The sequence below is a fragment of the Bubalus bubalis genome, chromosome 4 (assembly GCF_019923935.1).
Source record: "Bubalus bubalis isolate 160015118507 breed Murrah chromosome 4, NDDB_SH_1, whole genome shotgun sequence".
Classification (NCBI taxonomy): domain Eukaryota; kingdom Metazoa; phylum Chordata; class Mammalia; order Artiodactyla; family Bovidae; genus Bubalus; species Bubalus bubalis.
In genome coordinates, this window is record NC_059160.1 from 61,660,564 (window position 1) to 61,670,091 (window position 9,528).

Below are 9,528 nucleotides of genomic sequence, written 5' to 3' on the forward strand. Positions count from 1 at the left end.
TCCATACATATTCCATACATACATATTCCAAATACATATTTATGTATTTCCAGAAAGCAAAGAATGATTTTAATATTTAAAAGCCCTCATTTTTAAAGTGAAGGAAAATAAACAAGAGAGATTATATATGGTATATATATTAAGAGTGGGCATTTTTTATATCATTTATACCTCAAAAAGTTTAAAACACAAAGGAATCTAATTGATCCCCATGCATGATCACATACTTTCATTAAAGAAAGTACCGTAAATGGGAATGAAAATTTCACCACATGAGAAAACTGACTTTTTCTGAGTCAGAAGAGTACATATAGAATTCATGAATTTTACAATAAACATATTTATTGAGCTCTTAATAAACTCTGAATAAGGCTAGCTGCTGTGGTATCTCAATGAGACATTACCCAGTCTCAAACATTACATTCACATATTTACTGGTAAGAGAGAGAGAAGCATAGTGGGCTAGAGGGACAAAAAATAGAAGCCAAGAACGTACAAGATGAAGTTTCAAGAAAGTGTTTCATAGCAACTGACACTAAGCTGAAACTTGATAAACCTACAAGTATCAGTATCAGGCTAGTGAAGGGCAAAACAGGAGTGGGAAGCTGGTAATGAACAGAGTTGTATCAGGATACAGACTCCTCTCAAACTGGCAGAGAGATTGTTTCGGTTTGTGGAAAGTGAATGCCCCACTCTGGTGGAAGCACTCTGAAGAGCTGTTCCACAGGTAACATTCCTTTCTAAACATGGACATCTTCATCACGTGAGTGTACTATCAGTGGTCAAAAACTGCATGCACTATTAGCTGAAGCCATAATTTTGGCTTTTAGGTATACACAGAATCCACGCAATTGAGGTACTGCTGATTAACATTAAACCCTAAATGTAACTGCCAACTTTAATTTCAAATGATATCTTATATACCCATAGATATGATAAAATGGATATCACCACAAAAATACAGCTGAAGCGTCAGAAGGGACTGGAGGAGAAGACATGTATACCATACAAATAATTCATGTGACCATATGCCCCAGCGTACTGCCAGAGGTAGAGTGCTCAGCAACTGCTGTTTACTGTTTTGGTTTTCTATCTTTTTTATTTCTAAAATTTGATAAACTTTTAATTATAATATAATTTTGTACTCATACAAGTGTAGAAAAAATAGTGAACTGTACCCAAATAACCTTCAACCAGCTCTCCCAAAATGTAAATTCCTAATAAGCACAATGGAATTATTAACACTAAGGAATTAACACTGTATACTAATAATTAGTATTTAAATGTTAATAATACTAGTACTAATAATTAAAAGAGAGATTTAAAGACAGGACGGATCCAGGTCGCGGCCAGGTCAGGGGACAGGGATACACAGTGTCACCACCGCCACAGCAGGTCTCTCGCGCTCTCTTGGCTCCCCCTGCCGACCGAGTCGCACACTGGCTCCTGACTCGCTATCCTGGCACATTAGACTGAGCATGCGCGGTGCAGAAACCTCATCACCAATCCCCAGTGGCGCTGGGAGGAGTGCACTTGTGGCTCTGGCTTGGAGCGTCTGTCTCTCTCTCTCTTTAGTCGCTAAGTCGTGTCCGATTCTTGCAACCCATGGACTGTAACCTGCCAGGCTCCTCTGTCCATGAGATTCTCCAGGCAACAATACTGGAGTGGGTTGCCGTTTCCTTCTCCAGGGGATCTTCCCGACCTAGGAATCTAACCCGAGTTTCCTGCATTGCAGGCAGATTCTTTACCAACTGAGCTATGAGGGAAGTCCTTGGGCGGTCACAGAGGAGCAAAAGAATAGCTGGAAAAGAAATAATAATAATAATATAAAATAAATTTAAATTAATTAACTACAGATTTCATTTGGATTTTCCTAGGTTTTGCACTAATGACATTTTTATGTTGCAGGCCGCAATTCAAGTTACTATTTGTTAAGAAATGGTCATGTGTCCTTGGTCTCCTCCAACCTGTGTCACATACTGTACCCCCTTGTCTTTTATGACCTTGGAAGCACAAACAATTGAGATTAAACTTTTCAGGTCTTCTTTATTTTCTGCTTATACTAATTTCTTTACCCAATACTGCAGGTGGTTGCTTATGTAGTTCTAATCGAACACTGTTCTATCAGAGTGAAAATGGAAGAAAAGTCGGGTACTGATTAGAACCTTTAAGATAAATAGGAAAACTGGTAAGTAATGACGTTATTTGGATGACGATTCTCACACCAAAGCAAAATAAAGTGAGATAACGCTTTAGTCATTGCAATATCAGCAAACATTGAAATACTGCTTGTGTGGCTGATAAGCAATATCAGCAAACATTGAAATACTGCTTGTGTGGCTGATATGCTCTGTATAATGTCAAACTCAGTGATTTATTTGCATTTAACAGGAAGCCATGCCTCAAACAGCTTGTGAGTTCATTCAAACTTGGAAATAATGAAGAATTATTAGGACCAAAGAACATTATAATACTCACAAAATCGTATCACATAGACAATGCTTTCTAATTCTATAGATAAATACATTTCAGAGAATATAGGACAGAATTTAGATGAACTGAAAAACAGAGATCTGAGTGCATGAATGGAGTATAAAAGTATGAACTGTGGTAAACTTATTTCAGAAAAATATGATCTTGAGGATTTATATATGTACATCAAACGAGCTGCTGCTGCTGCTAAGTCGCTTCAGTCGTGTCCTACTCTGTGCGACCCTATAGACGGCAGCCCACCAGGCTCCCCTGTCCCTGGGAGTCTCCAGGCAAGAACACTGGAGTGGGTTGCCATTTCCTTCTCCATCAAAAGAGCTGAGAACACCACAATTTTGACTGATCATTATCAAGTTAAAGAAGAAAATGACTATTCATTGCATTGATTGGATTTTTTTTTTTTTTACCCCATGGCCATAGCCTCATAATTTCATACAAGTTTTTCAGTTCAACGTCACTTGACTTTGTGATGAGTTTGAGAAGTACAAGTCAATGATGAGAAACCATACATCATTGTCTATATTCATACTCCTGGGACTGACAGATGACCCTCCAATGCAGATTCTGATTTTTACATTTCTGGTTGTCTCCTACTTACTGAGTGTCACTGGGAACCTGACCATCATTATACTCACTTTAATAGATTCTCACCTTAAAACTGCCATTTACTTTTTCCTCAAACATTTCTCCTTTTTAGAAACTTTATTCACTACGGTGTGCATTCCCAGATTCTTATACAGCTTATCAACTGAGGACAAGACTATTTCCTACAATGCTTGTGTTAGTCAACTGTTTTTTATCTTCCTTTTTGGAGCAACAGAATTTTTTCTCCTCGCCATCATGTCTTATGACTGCTATGTGGCCATCTGCAAACCTTTACATTATTCAACCATCATAAAGAGTAGAGTCTGTGTTTGGCTTGTTATCTGTTGTTGGACAGCAGGTTGGCTGGTCATATTTCCACCACTCTGCCTGGGCTTAAACCTGGAATCTGTGATTCTAATGTCATTGATCATTTTCTCTGTGATGCTTCTGCTATGCTGAAGATCTCTTGTTCAGACACATGGTTCATAGAGCAGATGGTTGTTACCCTTGCTGTGTTGATTAACATCATGACATTTCTGTGTGTCGTTATGTCCTACATATACATCATCAATGCCATCCTAAAGCTCCCTTCCTCCCAGCAAAAGATGAAGGCCTTTTCTACCTGCCCTTCTCCCTTGTTTGTGGTTTCTATCACCTATGGCAGTTGTATTTTCATTTATGTCAAACCCTTAGCAAAAGATGAAATGGCAATTAATAAGTGTGTGTTAGTGCTTATGATTTCAGTTGCCCCCATTTTAAACCCATTTATTTATAGCCTGAGAAACAAACAAGTGAAAGAAGCTTTTACAGACTTAATCACAAGAATTTCACTGATCTCAAGAAAGTAAAGATATGTTGAAACTATGTGTAAAATATAAATGTAAAAAGAATAGTGGCCTGGAAGGCCACAATTTTCATTTGTTAACCATTGTGCACTAGTCTATTGTCTGTTCATACTAACAGGCTTATACTCTGTTATTATGGAATTTCAGCCCTCAAATCATAATTTCAGTGCTTATTAAAATAAACAAATTGAGTCATATCAATTATTGTTGAAAATAAATTTTCTCCTACATTATATCTCTTATCAAGAGAATATGAAATTAGATTTCCATGAAAAAGCCCTTGTGTGTGTATGTTAAGTCACTTCAGTCATGTCCACTTCTTTGTGACCTATGGACTATATTCCACCAGACTCCTTTGTCCATGGGATTCTCCAGGCAAAAATACTAGAGTGGGTTGCCTTGCCCACCTCCAGAGGACCGCCTGACCCAGGAATCGAACCCATGTCTCTTTGTCTATCTGCATTAGCAAGTGGGTTATTTACCACTAGCACCACTTGGGAAACCCAAAAAGGTCGTTACCTAAACTCTAACCTGGCTCTGATCAATAAAAGAACTATTAAATCTTATGTGGAAATATTAAATTCTTGAACTCCTAGGGAAATAATGGAGTAATAGTATCCATTTTTTTTCAATGCAAATATACAAAAAGTGTTTAGATCATTACAGTTACTCTCCTCAAGCAGGAATTAAATATTCAAGATAATGATTAATTATTTTGAGCAAAAAAAATGAATGAATTTTAACCCTGCAGAGGAAAAAACATGAGTTTGGATCCCTGGAGATCCACATCGACTTTGGAAAAGGAACTTTAAAGCCCAAATATATAGGTTTAGATTCATTGGATTATCTCTAAAGTGAAGAGCACAGCCTCTACATTAACTTATCACCCAGGTGGCAGTGATCTGAAAATCTGCTGAGATAATAAAACCATCCATGTGGTTCAAATTTGGAAAAGAGTATATCTAGCTGTATATTGTCACCCTGCTTATTAAACTTCTATGTAGTGTACATCATGCAAAATGCCAGGCTGGATGACTCACAGGATGGAATCAAGACTGCCAAGAGAAATATCAATAACTTCAGATATGCACATGACACCACCCTTATGGCAGAAAGCAAAGAGGAACTAAAGATATAAACAGCCTCTTTTTTTTTTTCCTTAAAAAATTATTTTTATTTTATTGGAATAGAGTTGATTAACAGTGTTGTGGTAGTTTCAGGTATAACACAAAGTGACTCAGTTATGCATGTACATGTATATACTTCCAGTCAAGTTCTTTTCCTATTTAGGTTGTCACTAAAGAGAGCAAAGTCTCCTGTGTTAACAGTAGCAGTAAATTGTCACTAAATTAAACAAAGTTCCCCATGCTAACAGTAGGTCCTTGTTGGTTATCCATTTTTTAAATTAAATTTATTTATTTTAATTGGAGGTTAATTACTTTACAAAATTGTATTGGTTTTTGCCATACATCAACATGAATCCACCACGGGTCGTGATGAGGATGAAAGAGAAGAGTAAAAAAGCTGGTTTAAAATTCAACATTCAAAACACTAAGTTCATGGCAGCCAATCCCACCACTTCATGGCAAGTAAATGGGGAAATAAAGGAAACAGTGACAGATTTTATTTCCTTGTGCTCCAAAAATAACTGCAAGCAATGACTGCAGCCATGGAATTAAAAGACACAAGCTCCTTGGAAGAAAAGCAATGACAAATCTAGACAGCATATTAAAAAGCAGAGACATTACTTTGCCTACAAAGATCCATATAGTCAAAACTATGGTTTTTCCAGTAGTCATGTATAGATGTGAAAGACAGACAATAAAAATGATTGAGTCTCGTAGAATTGATCGTTTCAAACTGTGGTGATGGAGAAAACGCTTGAGAGTCCCTTGGACTGCAAGGAGATCAAGCCAGTCAATTCTAAAGGAAATCAATCCTGAATATTCACTGAAAGTGTTGCAGTGAAAAGGAAAAAAGCGGAATGAGTTTTTCTTTCTTCATTTCCTGAGAACAAAGAATATAAAGAGAACAGTGAGCAGGCCTGAACTTTTTTTTTTTTTTCTTTAATGCCTCCTAACTCTGAAGGCAACTGTTCACTTTTCTGCCCTCTTACATGGCAGAAGCCATGGCAGAAGCTAGACTTTGCACCTAATTTCCTTTGTTGTGGTGGTGGTGGTGGTTGTTCAGTCACCCAGTTCTGTCTGACTCTTTTCAACCCATGGACTGCAACATGTCAGGCCTCCCTGTGAAGGACTGGGAAGCCTGACATGTCTCAGTCCACAGGGCTGCATAGAGTCGGACATGACCTAGTGAGTTACTAGCAACAATATGCTCATACAGCACAACTAGTGCTGAAATACATAATACAATGAGATTTCTAAATATAGCTAAATTAAGCCAACAGAAGCCAGCAAATCTCAGCAAATTTCTCCTAGACATTGAGAAAGTTAAACTAGCAAAATACAAGGAAGCCCTGGGTTATGGACAAGGAATTCAATAAGAAGGCATATTGTCTCCTCAAAGATTATCTGTAACATCAAAAAAACAGAAGGTATGACCTTCACTAATACCGGAGTCTAGCCCCAGTTGGATCCAGGGATTCCCTCAGGATGACGGCGTCGGTGATTAAGGGATAGCAAAGGCTGAGAGATTTATCAGATGCTCAATAATAACTGGTTTACACGGGAAATCAATAAAGTTCATGACACCAAACTTGCTCTGACCATGGAGGCCGCAGGCGCCCTCTCGAATAGCGGAAGGTGCCCCACCTTAGGCACCTTCTCGAGTGGGTCTTAGAAGCCCAGGCAAATAAGTGGTCGCAGAGGACCCCCGCGCTCCAAATTATTTTGGCATGAAGGAAGAACAGAAGAGAAAAGGAGGAAAAGGAAACAAGAAAGAATGACACGGGGAGACCAAGCTTCGGTGAGCAAGGCCCGTAGCTTTATTTTCAACAGGGGCTTTTATACCATAAGTTCTGCATAGAAGATTAATAGGGGGTGTGAAATCATGCAGAGTCAGCAGTCTTTGATCCTTATTGAAACCAGGGTTTCTTTCCTGCAAATTTATCGTATACAAATGGTTTAGGTGATTTACATCATCTTCTGGCCAGAAGGCCTAGTAACATTTTATGACTCTTGACAAAGGTTTGCCAACTGTAAGACTTATTTTCTCTAAGAGTAATTATTTTAAGGTTTGGCGCCATCCTCCGAAGGTGTTAGATAAAGTTGCATTCCTATAGGGCAGAGGTGCAGTGGGTTTACAACAAGGGAAAGAATTTATCACCTTAAGGGTCTAAAGTTGCTAACATCAAGGCCACTACTTATTTTTTCTACATGCCAACTATATTAATTAATACACATTCAAGGATACAATACAGGGGATGTGGAAACTTGGCAGCAAGCATTGGCTCATCAATGAAATCTTTTACTAGTTTTATTCTGACAGTTTCTAACTCTCTGAGAGGCTCTAAGCTATTTGAATATCTTAAGCTTCCCGTGCCTCTCGAGGCTGGGAGACTGTAAACAATCATATGCATAGCTGTAGGAGTCCGGGTAAACTTGTCAGGCATGTTAGAGAGCTATCTGAGGAGTTTGGATTTAAACACTCCTAATGCCCAGGAATTTTATAAACTGGAGCTGTAAGTTAACTCTTTATCAGAGAGAGCGAGATGGTGGTGGGGCACAGCCCCCAGTAAAGTCAGAGGTGAGAGCCCAAAGCAGTAAAGTAGGCAGACTCTGGTTTTGGGGGGTAGATGCTCAAGAATATCCAGGGGGACTCCTGAGGCTCGATCCTGCTTTTGCGTATGCTGAGCCTCCTTCCTCATGACCTTTGCCACGGGTGGAGTTCCTCACACCAGCTCCCGGCACACTAATATTTGTAAGAAAGATGTTCTACATTTGTTTATTTTATACCTTACTATCTTTCACATTTTTCACGATAAACCTCAATGGTCCAGACTGGAATGTTTTTGACTTTCATTTCTCGACCTGTATTCAAGGCATCGCCTCCTACAAAGACTTCCTTCCCTATATCCCTCCCTAGCCCTCTCTGTAGAACCCTCATGTGCACCTGTCACTTTCTATAGTTAGTTATCATGCAATAACAAATCATCCCCAAATCAGTGGTTTAAAACTTGAGTTTCTGGACCAACTGGATGTTTCTGCCAGTTTGAGCAGACATCAGTTGATCTTGGCTGGGTTTGTTCATAGGATTGTCATTATGAATGACTGGGTCTTGCATTCTAGTTAGACCTCATTCACAACTCTAACAGTTTAATTACTATTACCTTAAATAATTGAGCTTTCTTCCAGATGGTGCTTTATCTGATCTCATGTAAGAACATTGAACTCCAAGGAAGAGAATGGAAACATGCAAGGCTCCAGAGTCAGGCTCAATATCCCTTCTACCACATTCTATTCACTGAACTAGTCACAGGACCAGCCAAGACTCAGGGAGACAAATAGAATTATTTATTGATGGAAGGAATTAAAGAACACATTGCAGTGACTGTGGATAGAAGGAGGATCAGTTGTTTTTGCTATCTACCTTCCATAAACACAACACTTTCCTGTAAATTCAAATATTGTATTTTACAATTCCCTGTCTATTTTAGTCTTAGTATGCTAGTGGATCCCAGGTAGTAAATGATCATAGTGCTGCTTTTCAAATTAGATTTTAATGAGCTATAGTTTAATAAATCCCCCAAAAAACAATAAAGCACAAAATTTTACAAGGAAAAAATTTACAATGACTCTAACTTTGGTCAATACTGATATATAAATAAATAACATAGGCGTTATTCACTTGAATTTTAAACTGAAATTTGATTCATAACTAAAGTGCTATGGAAACTTTTCATAAAAAGAAATAAAACCTTTTAATTATCAGTACTCATAATGTTTCAAATTGCAGTTTAAATATTAGTTTTACTGTTCTTTCTTTTTTTATATAGTTTCATGAAAGTCAGGTCATTTTAATGTTTTGACAAATTTCTTAGCTAACAATATAGATTTATTACCAAGAAGCTCCATTTTCAACATTTGTTCCAGTTTTAAATACCTTGACCTTTTCTAAAAGAACTTCCGTAAAAGCCCAGTTTAAAAAAACAAAAACAAACAAACAAACAAACAAACAAAAAACCCACTATATATTTATTTTCTTATTGAGGTAAAAAACACATAACATCAAGTTAGCATTTTGACCATTTATAAATGTATGGTTCAATACTGTTAAGTATAATCACACTGTGAAACAAATCTCCAGTACTTTATGCTTTTCACATTTGAAACTCTACTCCCATTAAACAACAACTGCCCTTTTCTCCCTTTCCCCAGGCCCTGATAACCATTCTACTTTCTTTTTCCATAAATTTGAATTTTTTAGATACCTCATATAAGTAGAATTATACAGTAGCTGTGGTTTTGTTTACTTCACTTAGTATAATGCCCTCAAGGTTTCTTTATACTGTGCTTGTGACAGGATTTCCTTTTTAGCCTGAATAATAGTCCACTGTATGCATTTACCACATTTTGTTTATGTATTAGTTTGTTAGCAAATGTATGGGTTGTTTCCACCTCTGGGAAAATTGAATACCTCTACTGTTTTT

At 37.7% G+C, this 9,528-nt stretch overlaps 1 pseudogene; it reads left to right on the forward strand.

Annotated features, from left to right (window-relative positions):
- The first annotated feature begins 2,895 nt into the window (after window positions 1-2,895).
- Window positions 2,896-3,923, forward strand: LOC112584338 (annotated as a pseudogene).
- The last annotated feature ends 5,605 nt before the right edge of the window (window positions 3,924-9,528 follow it).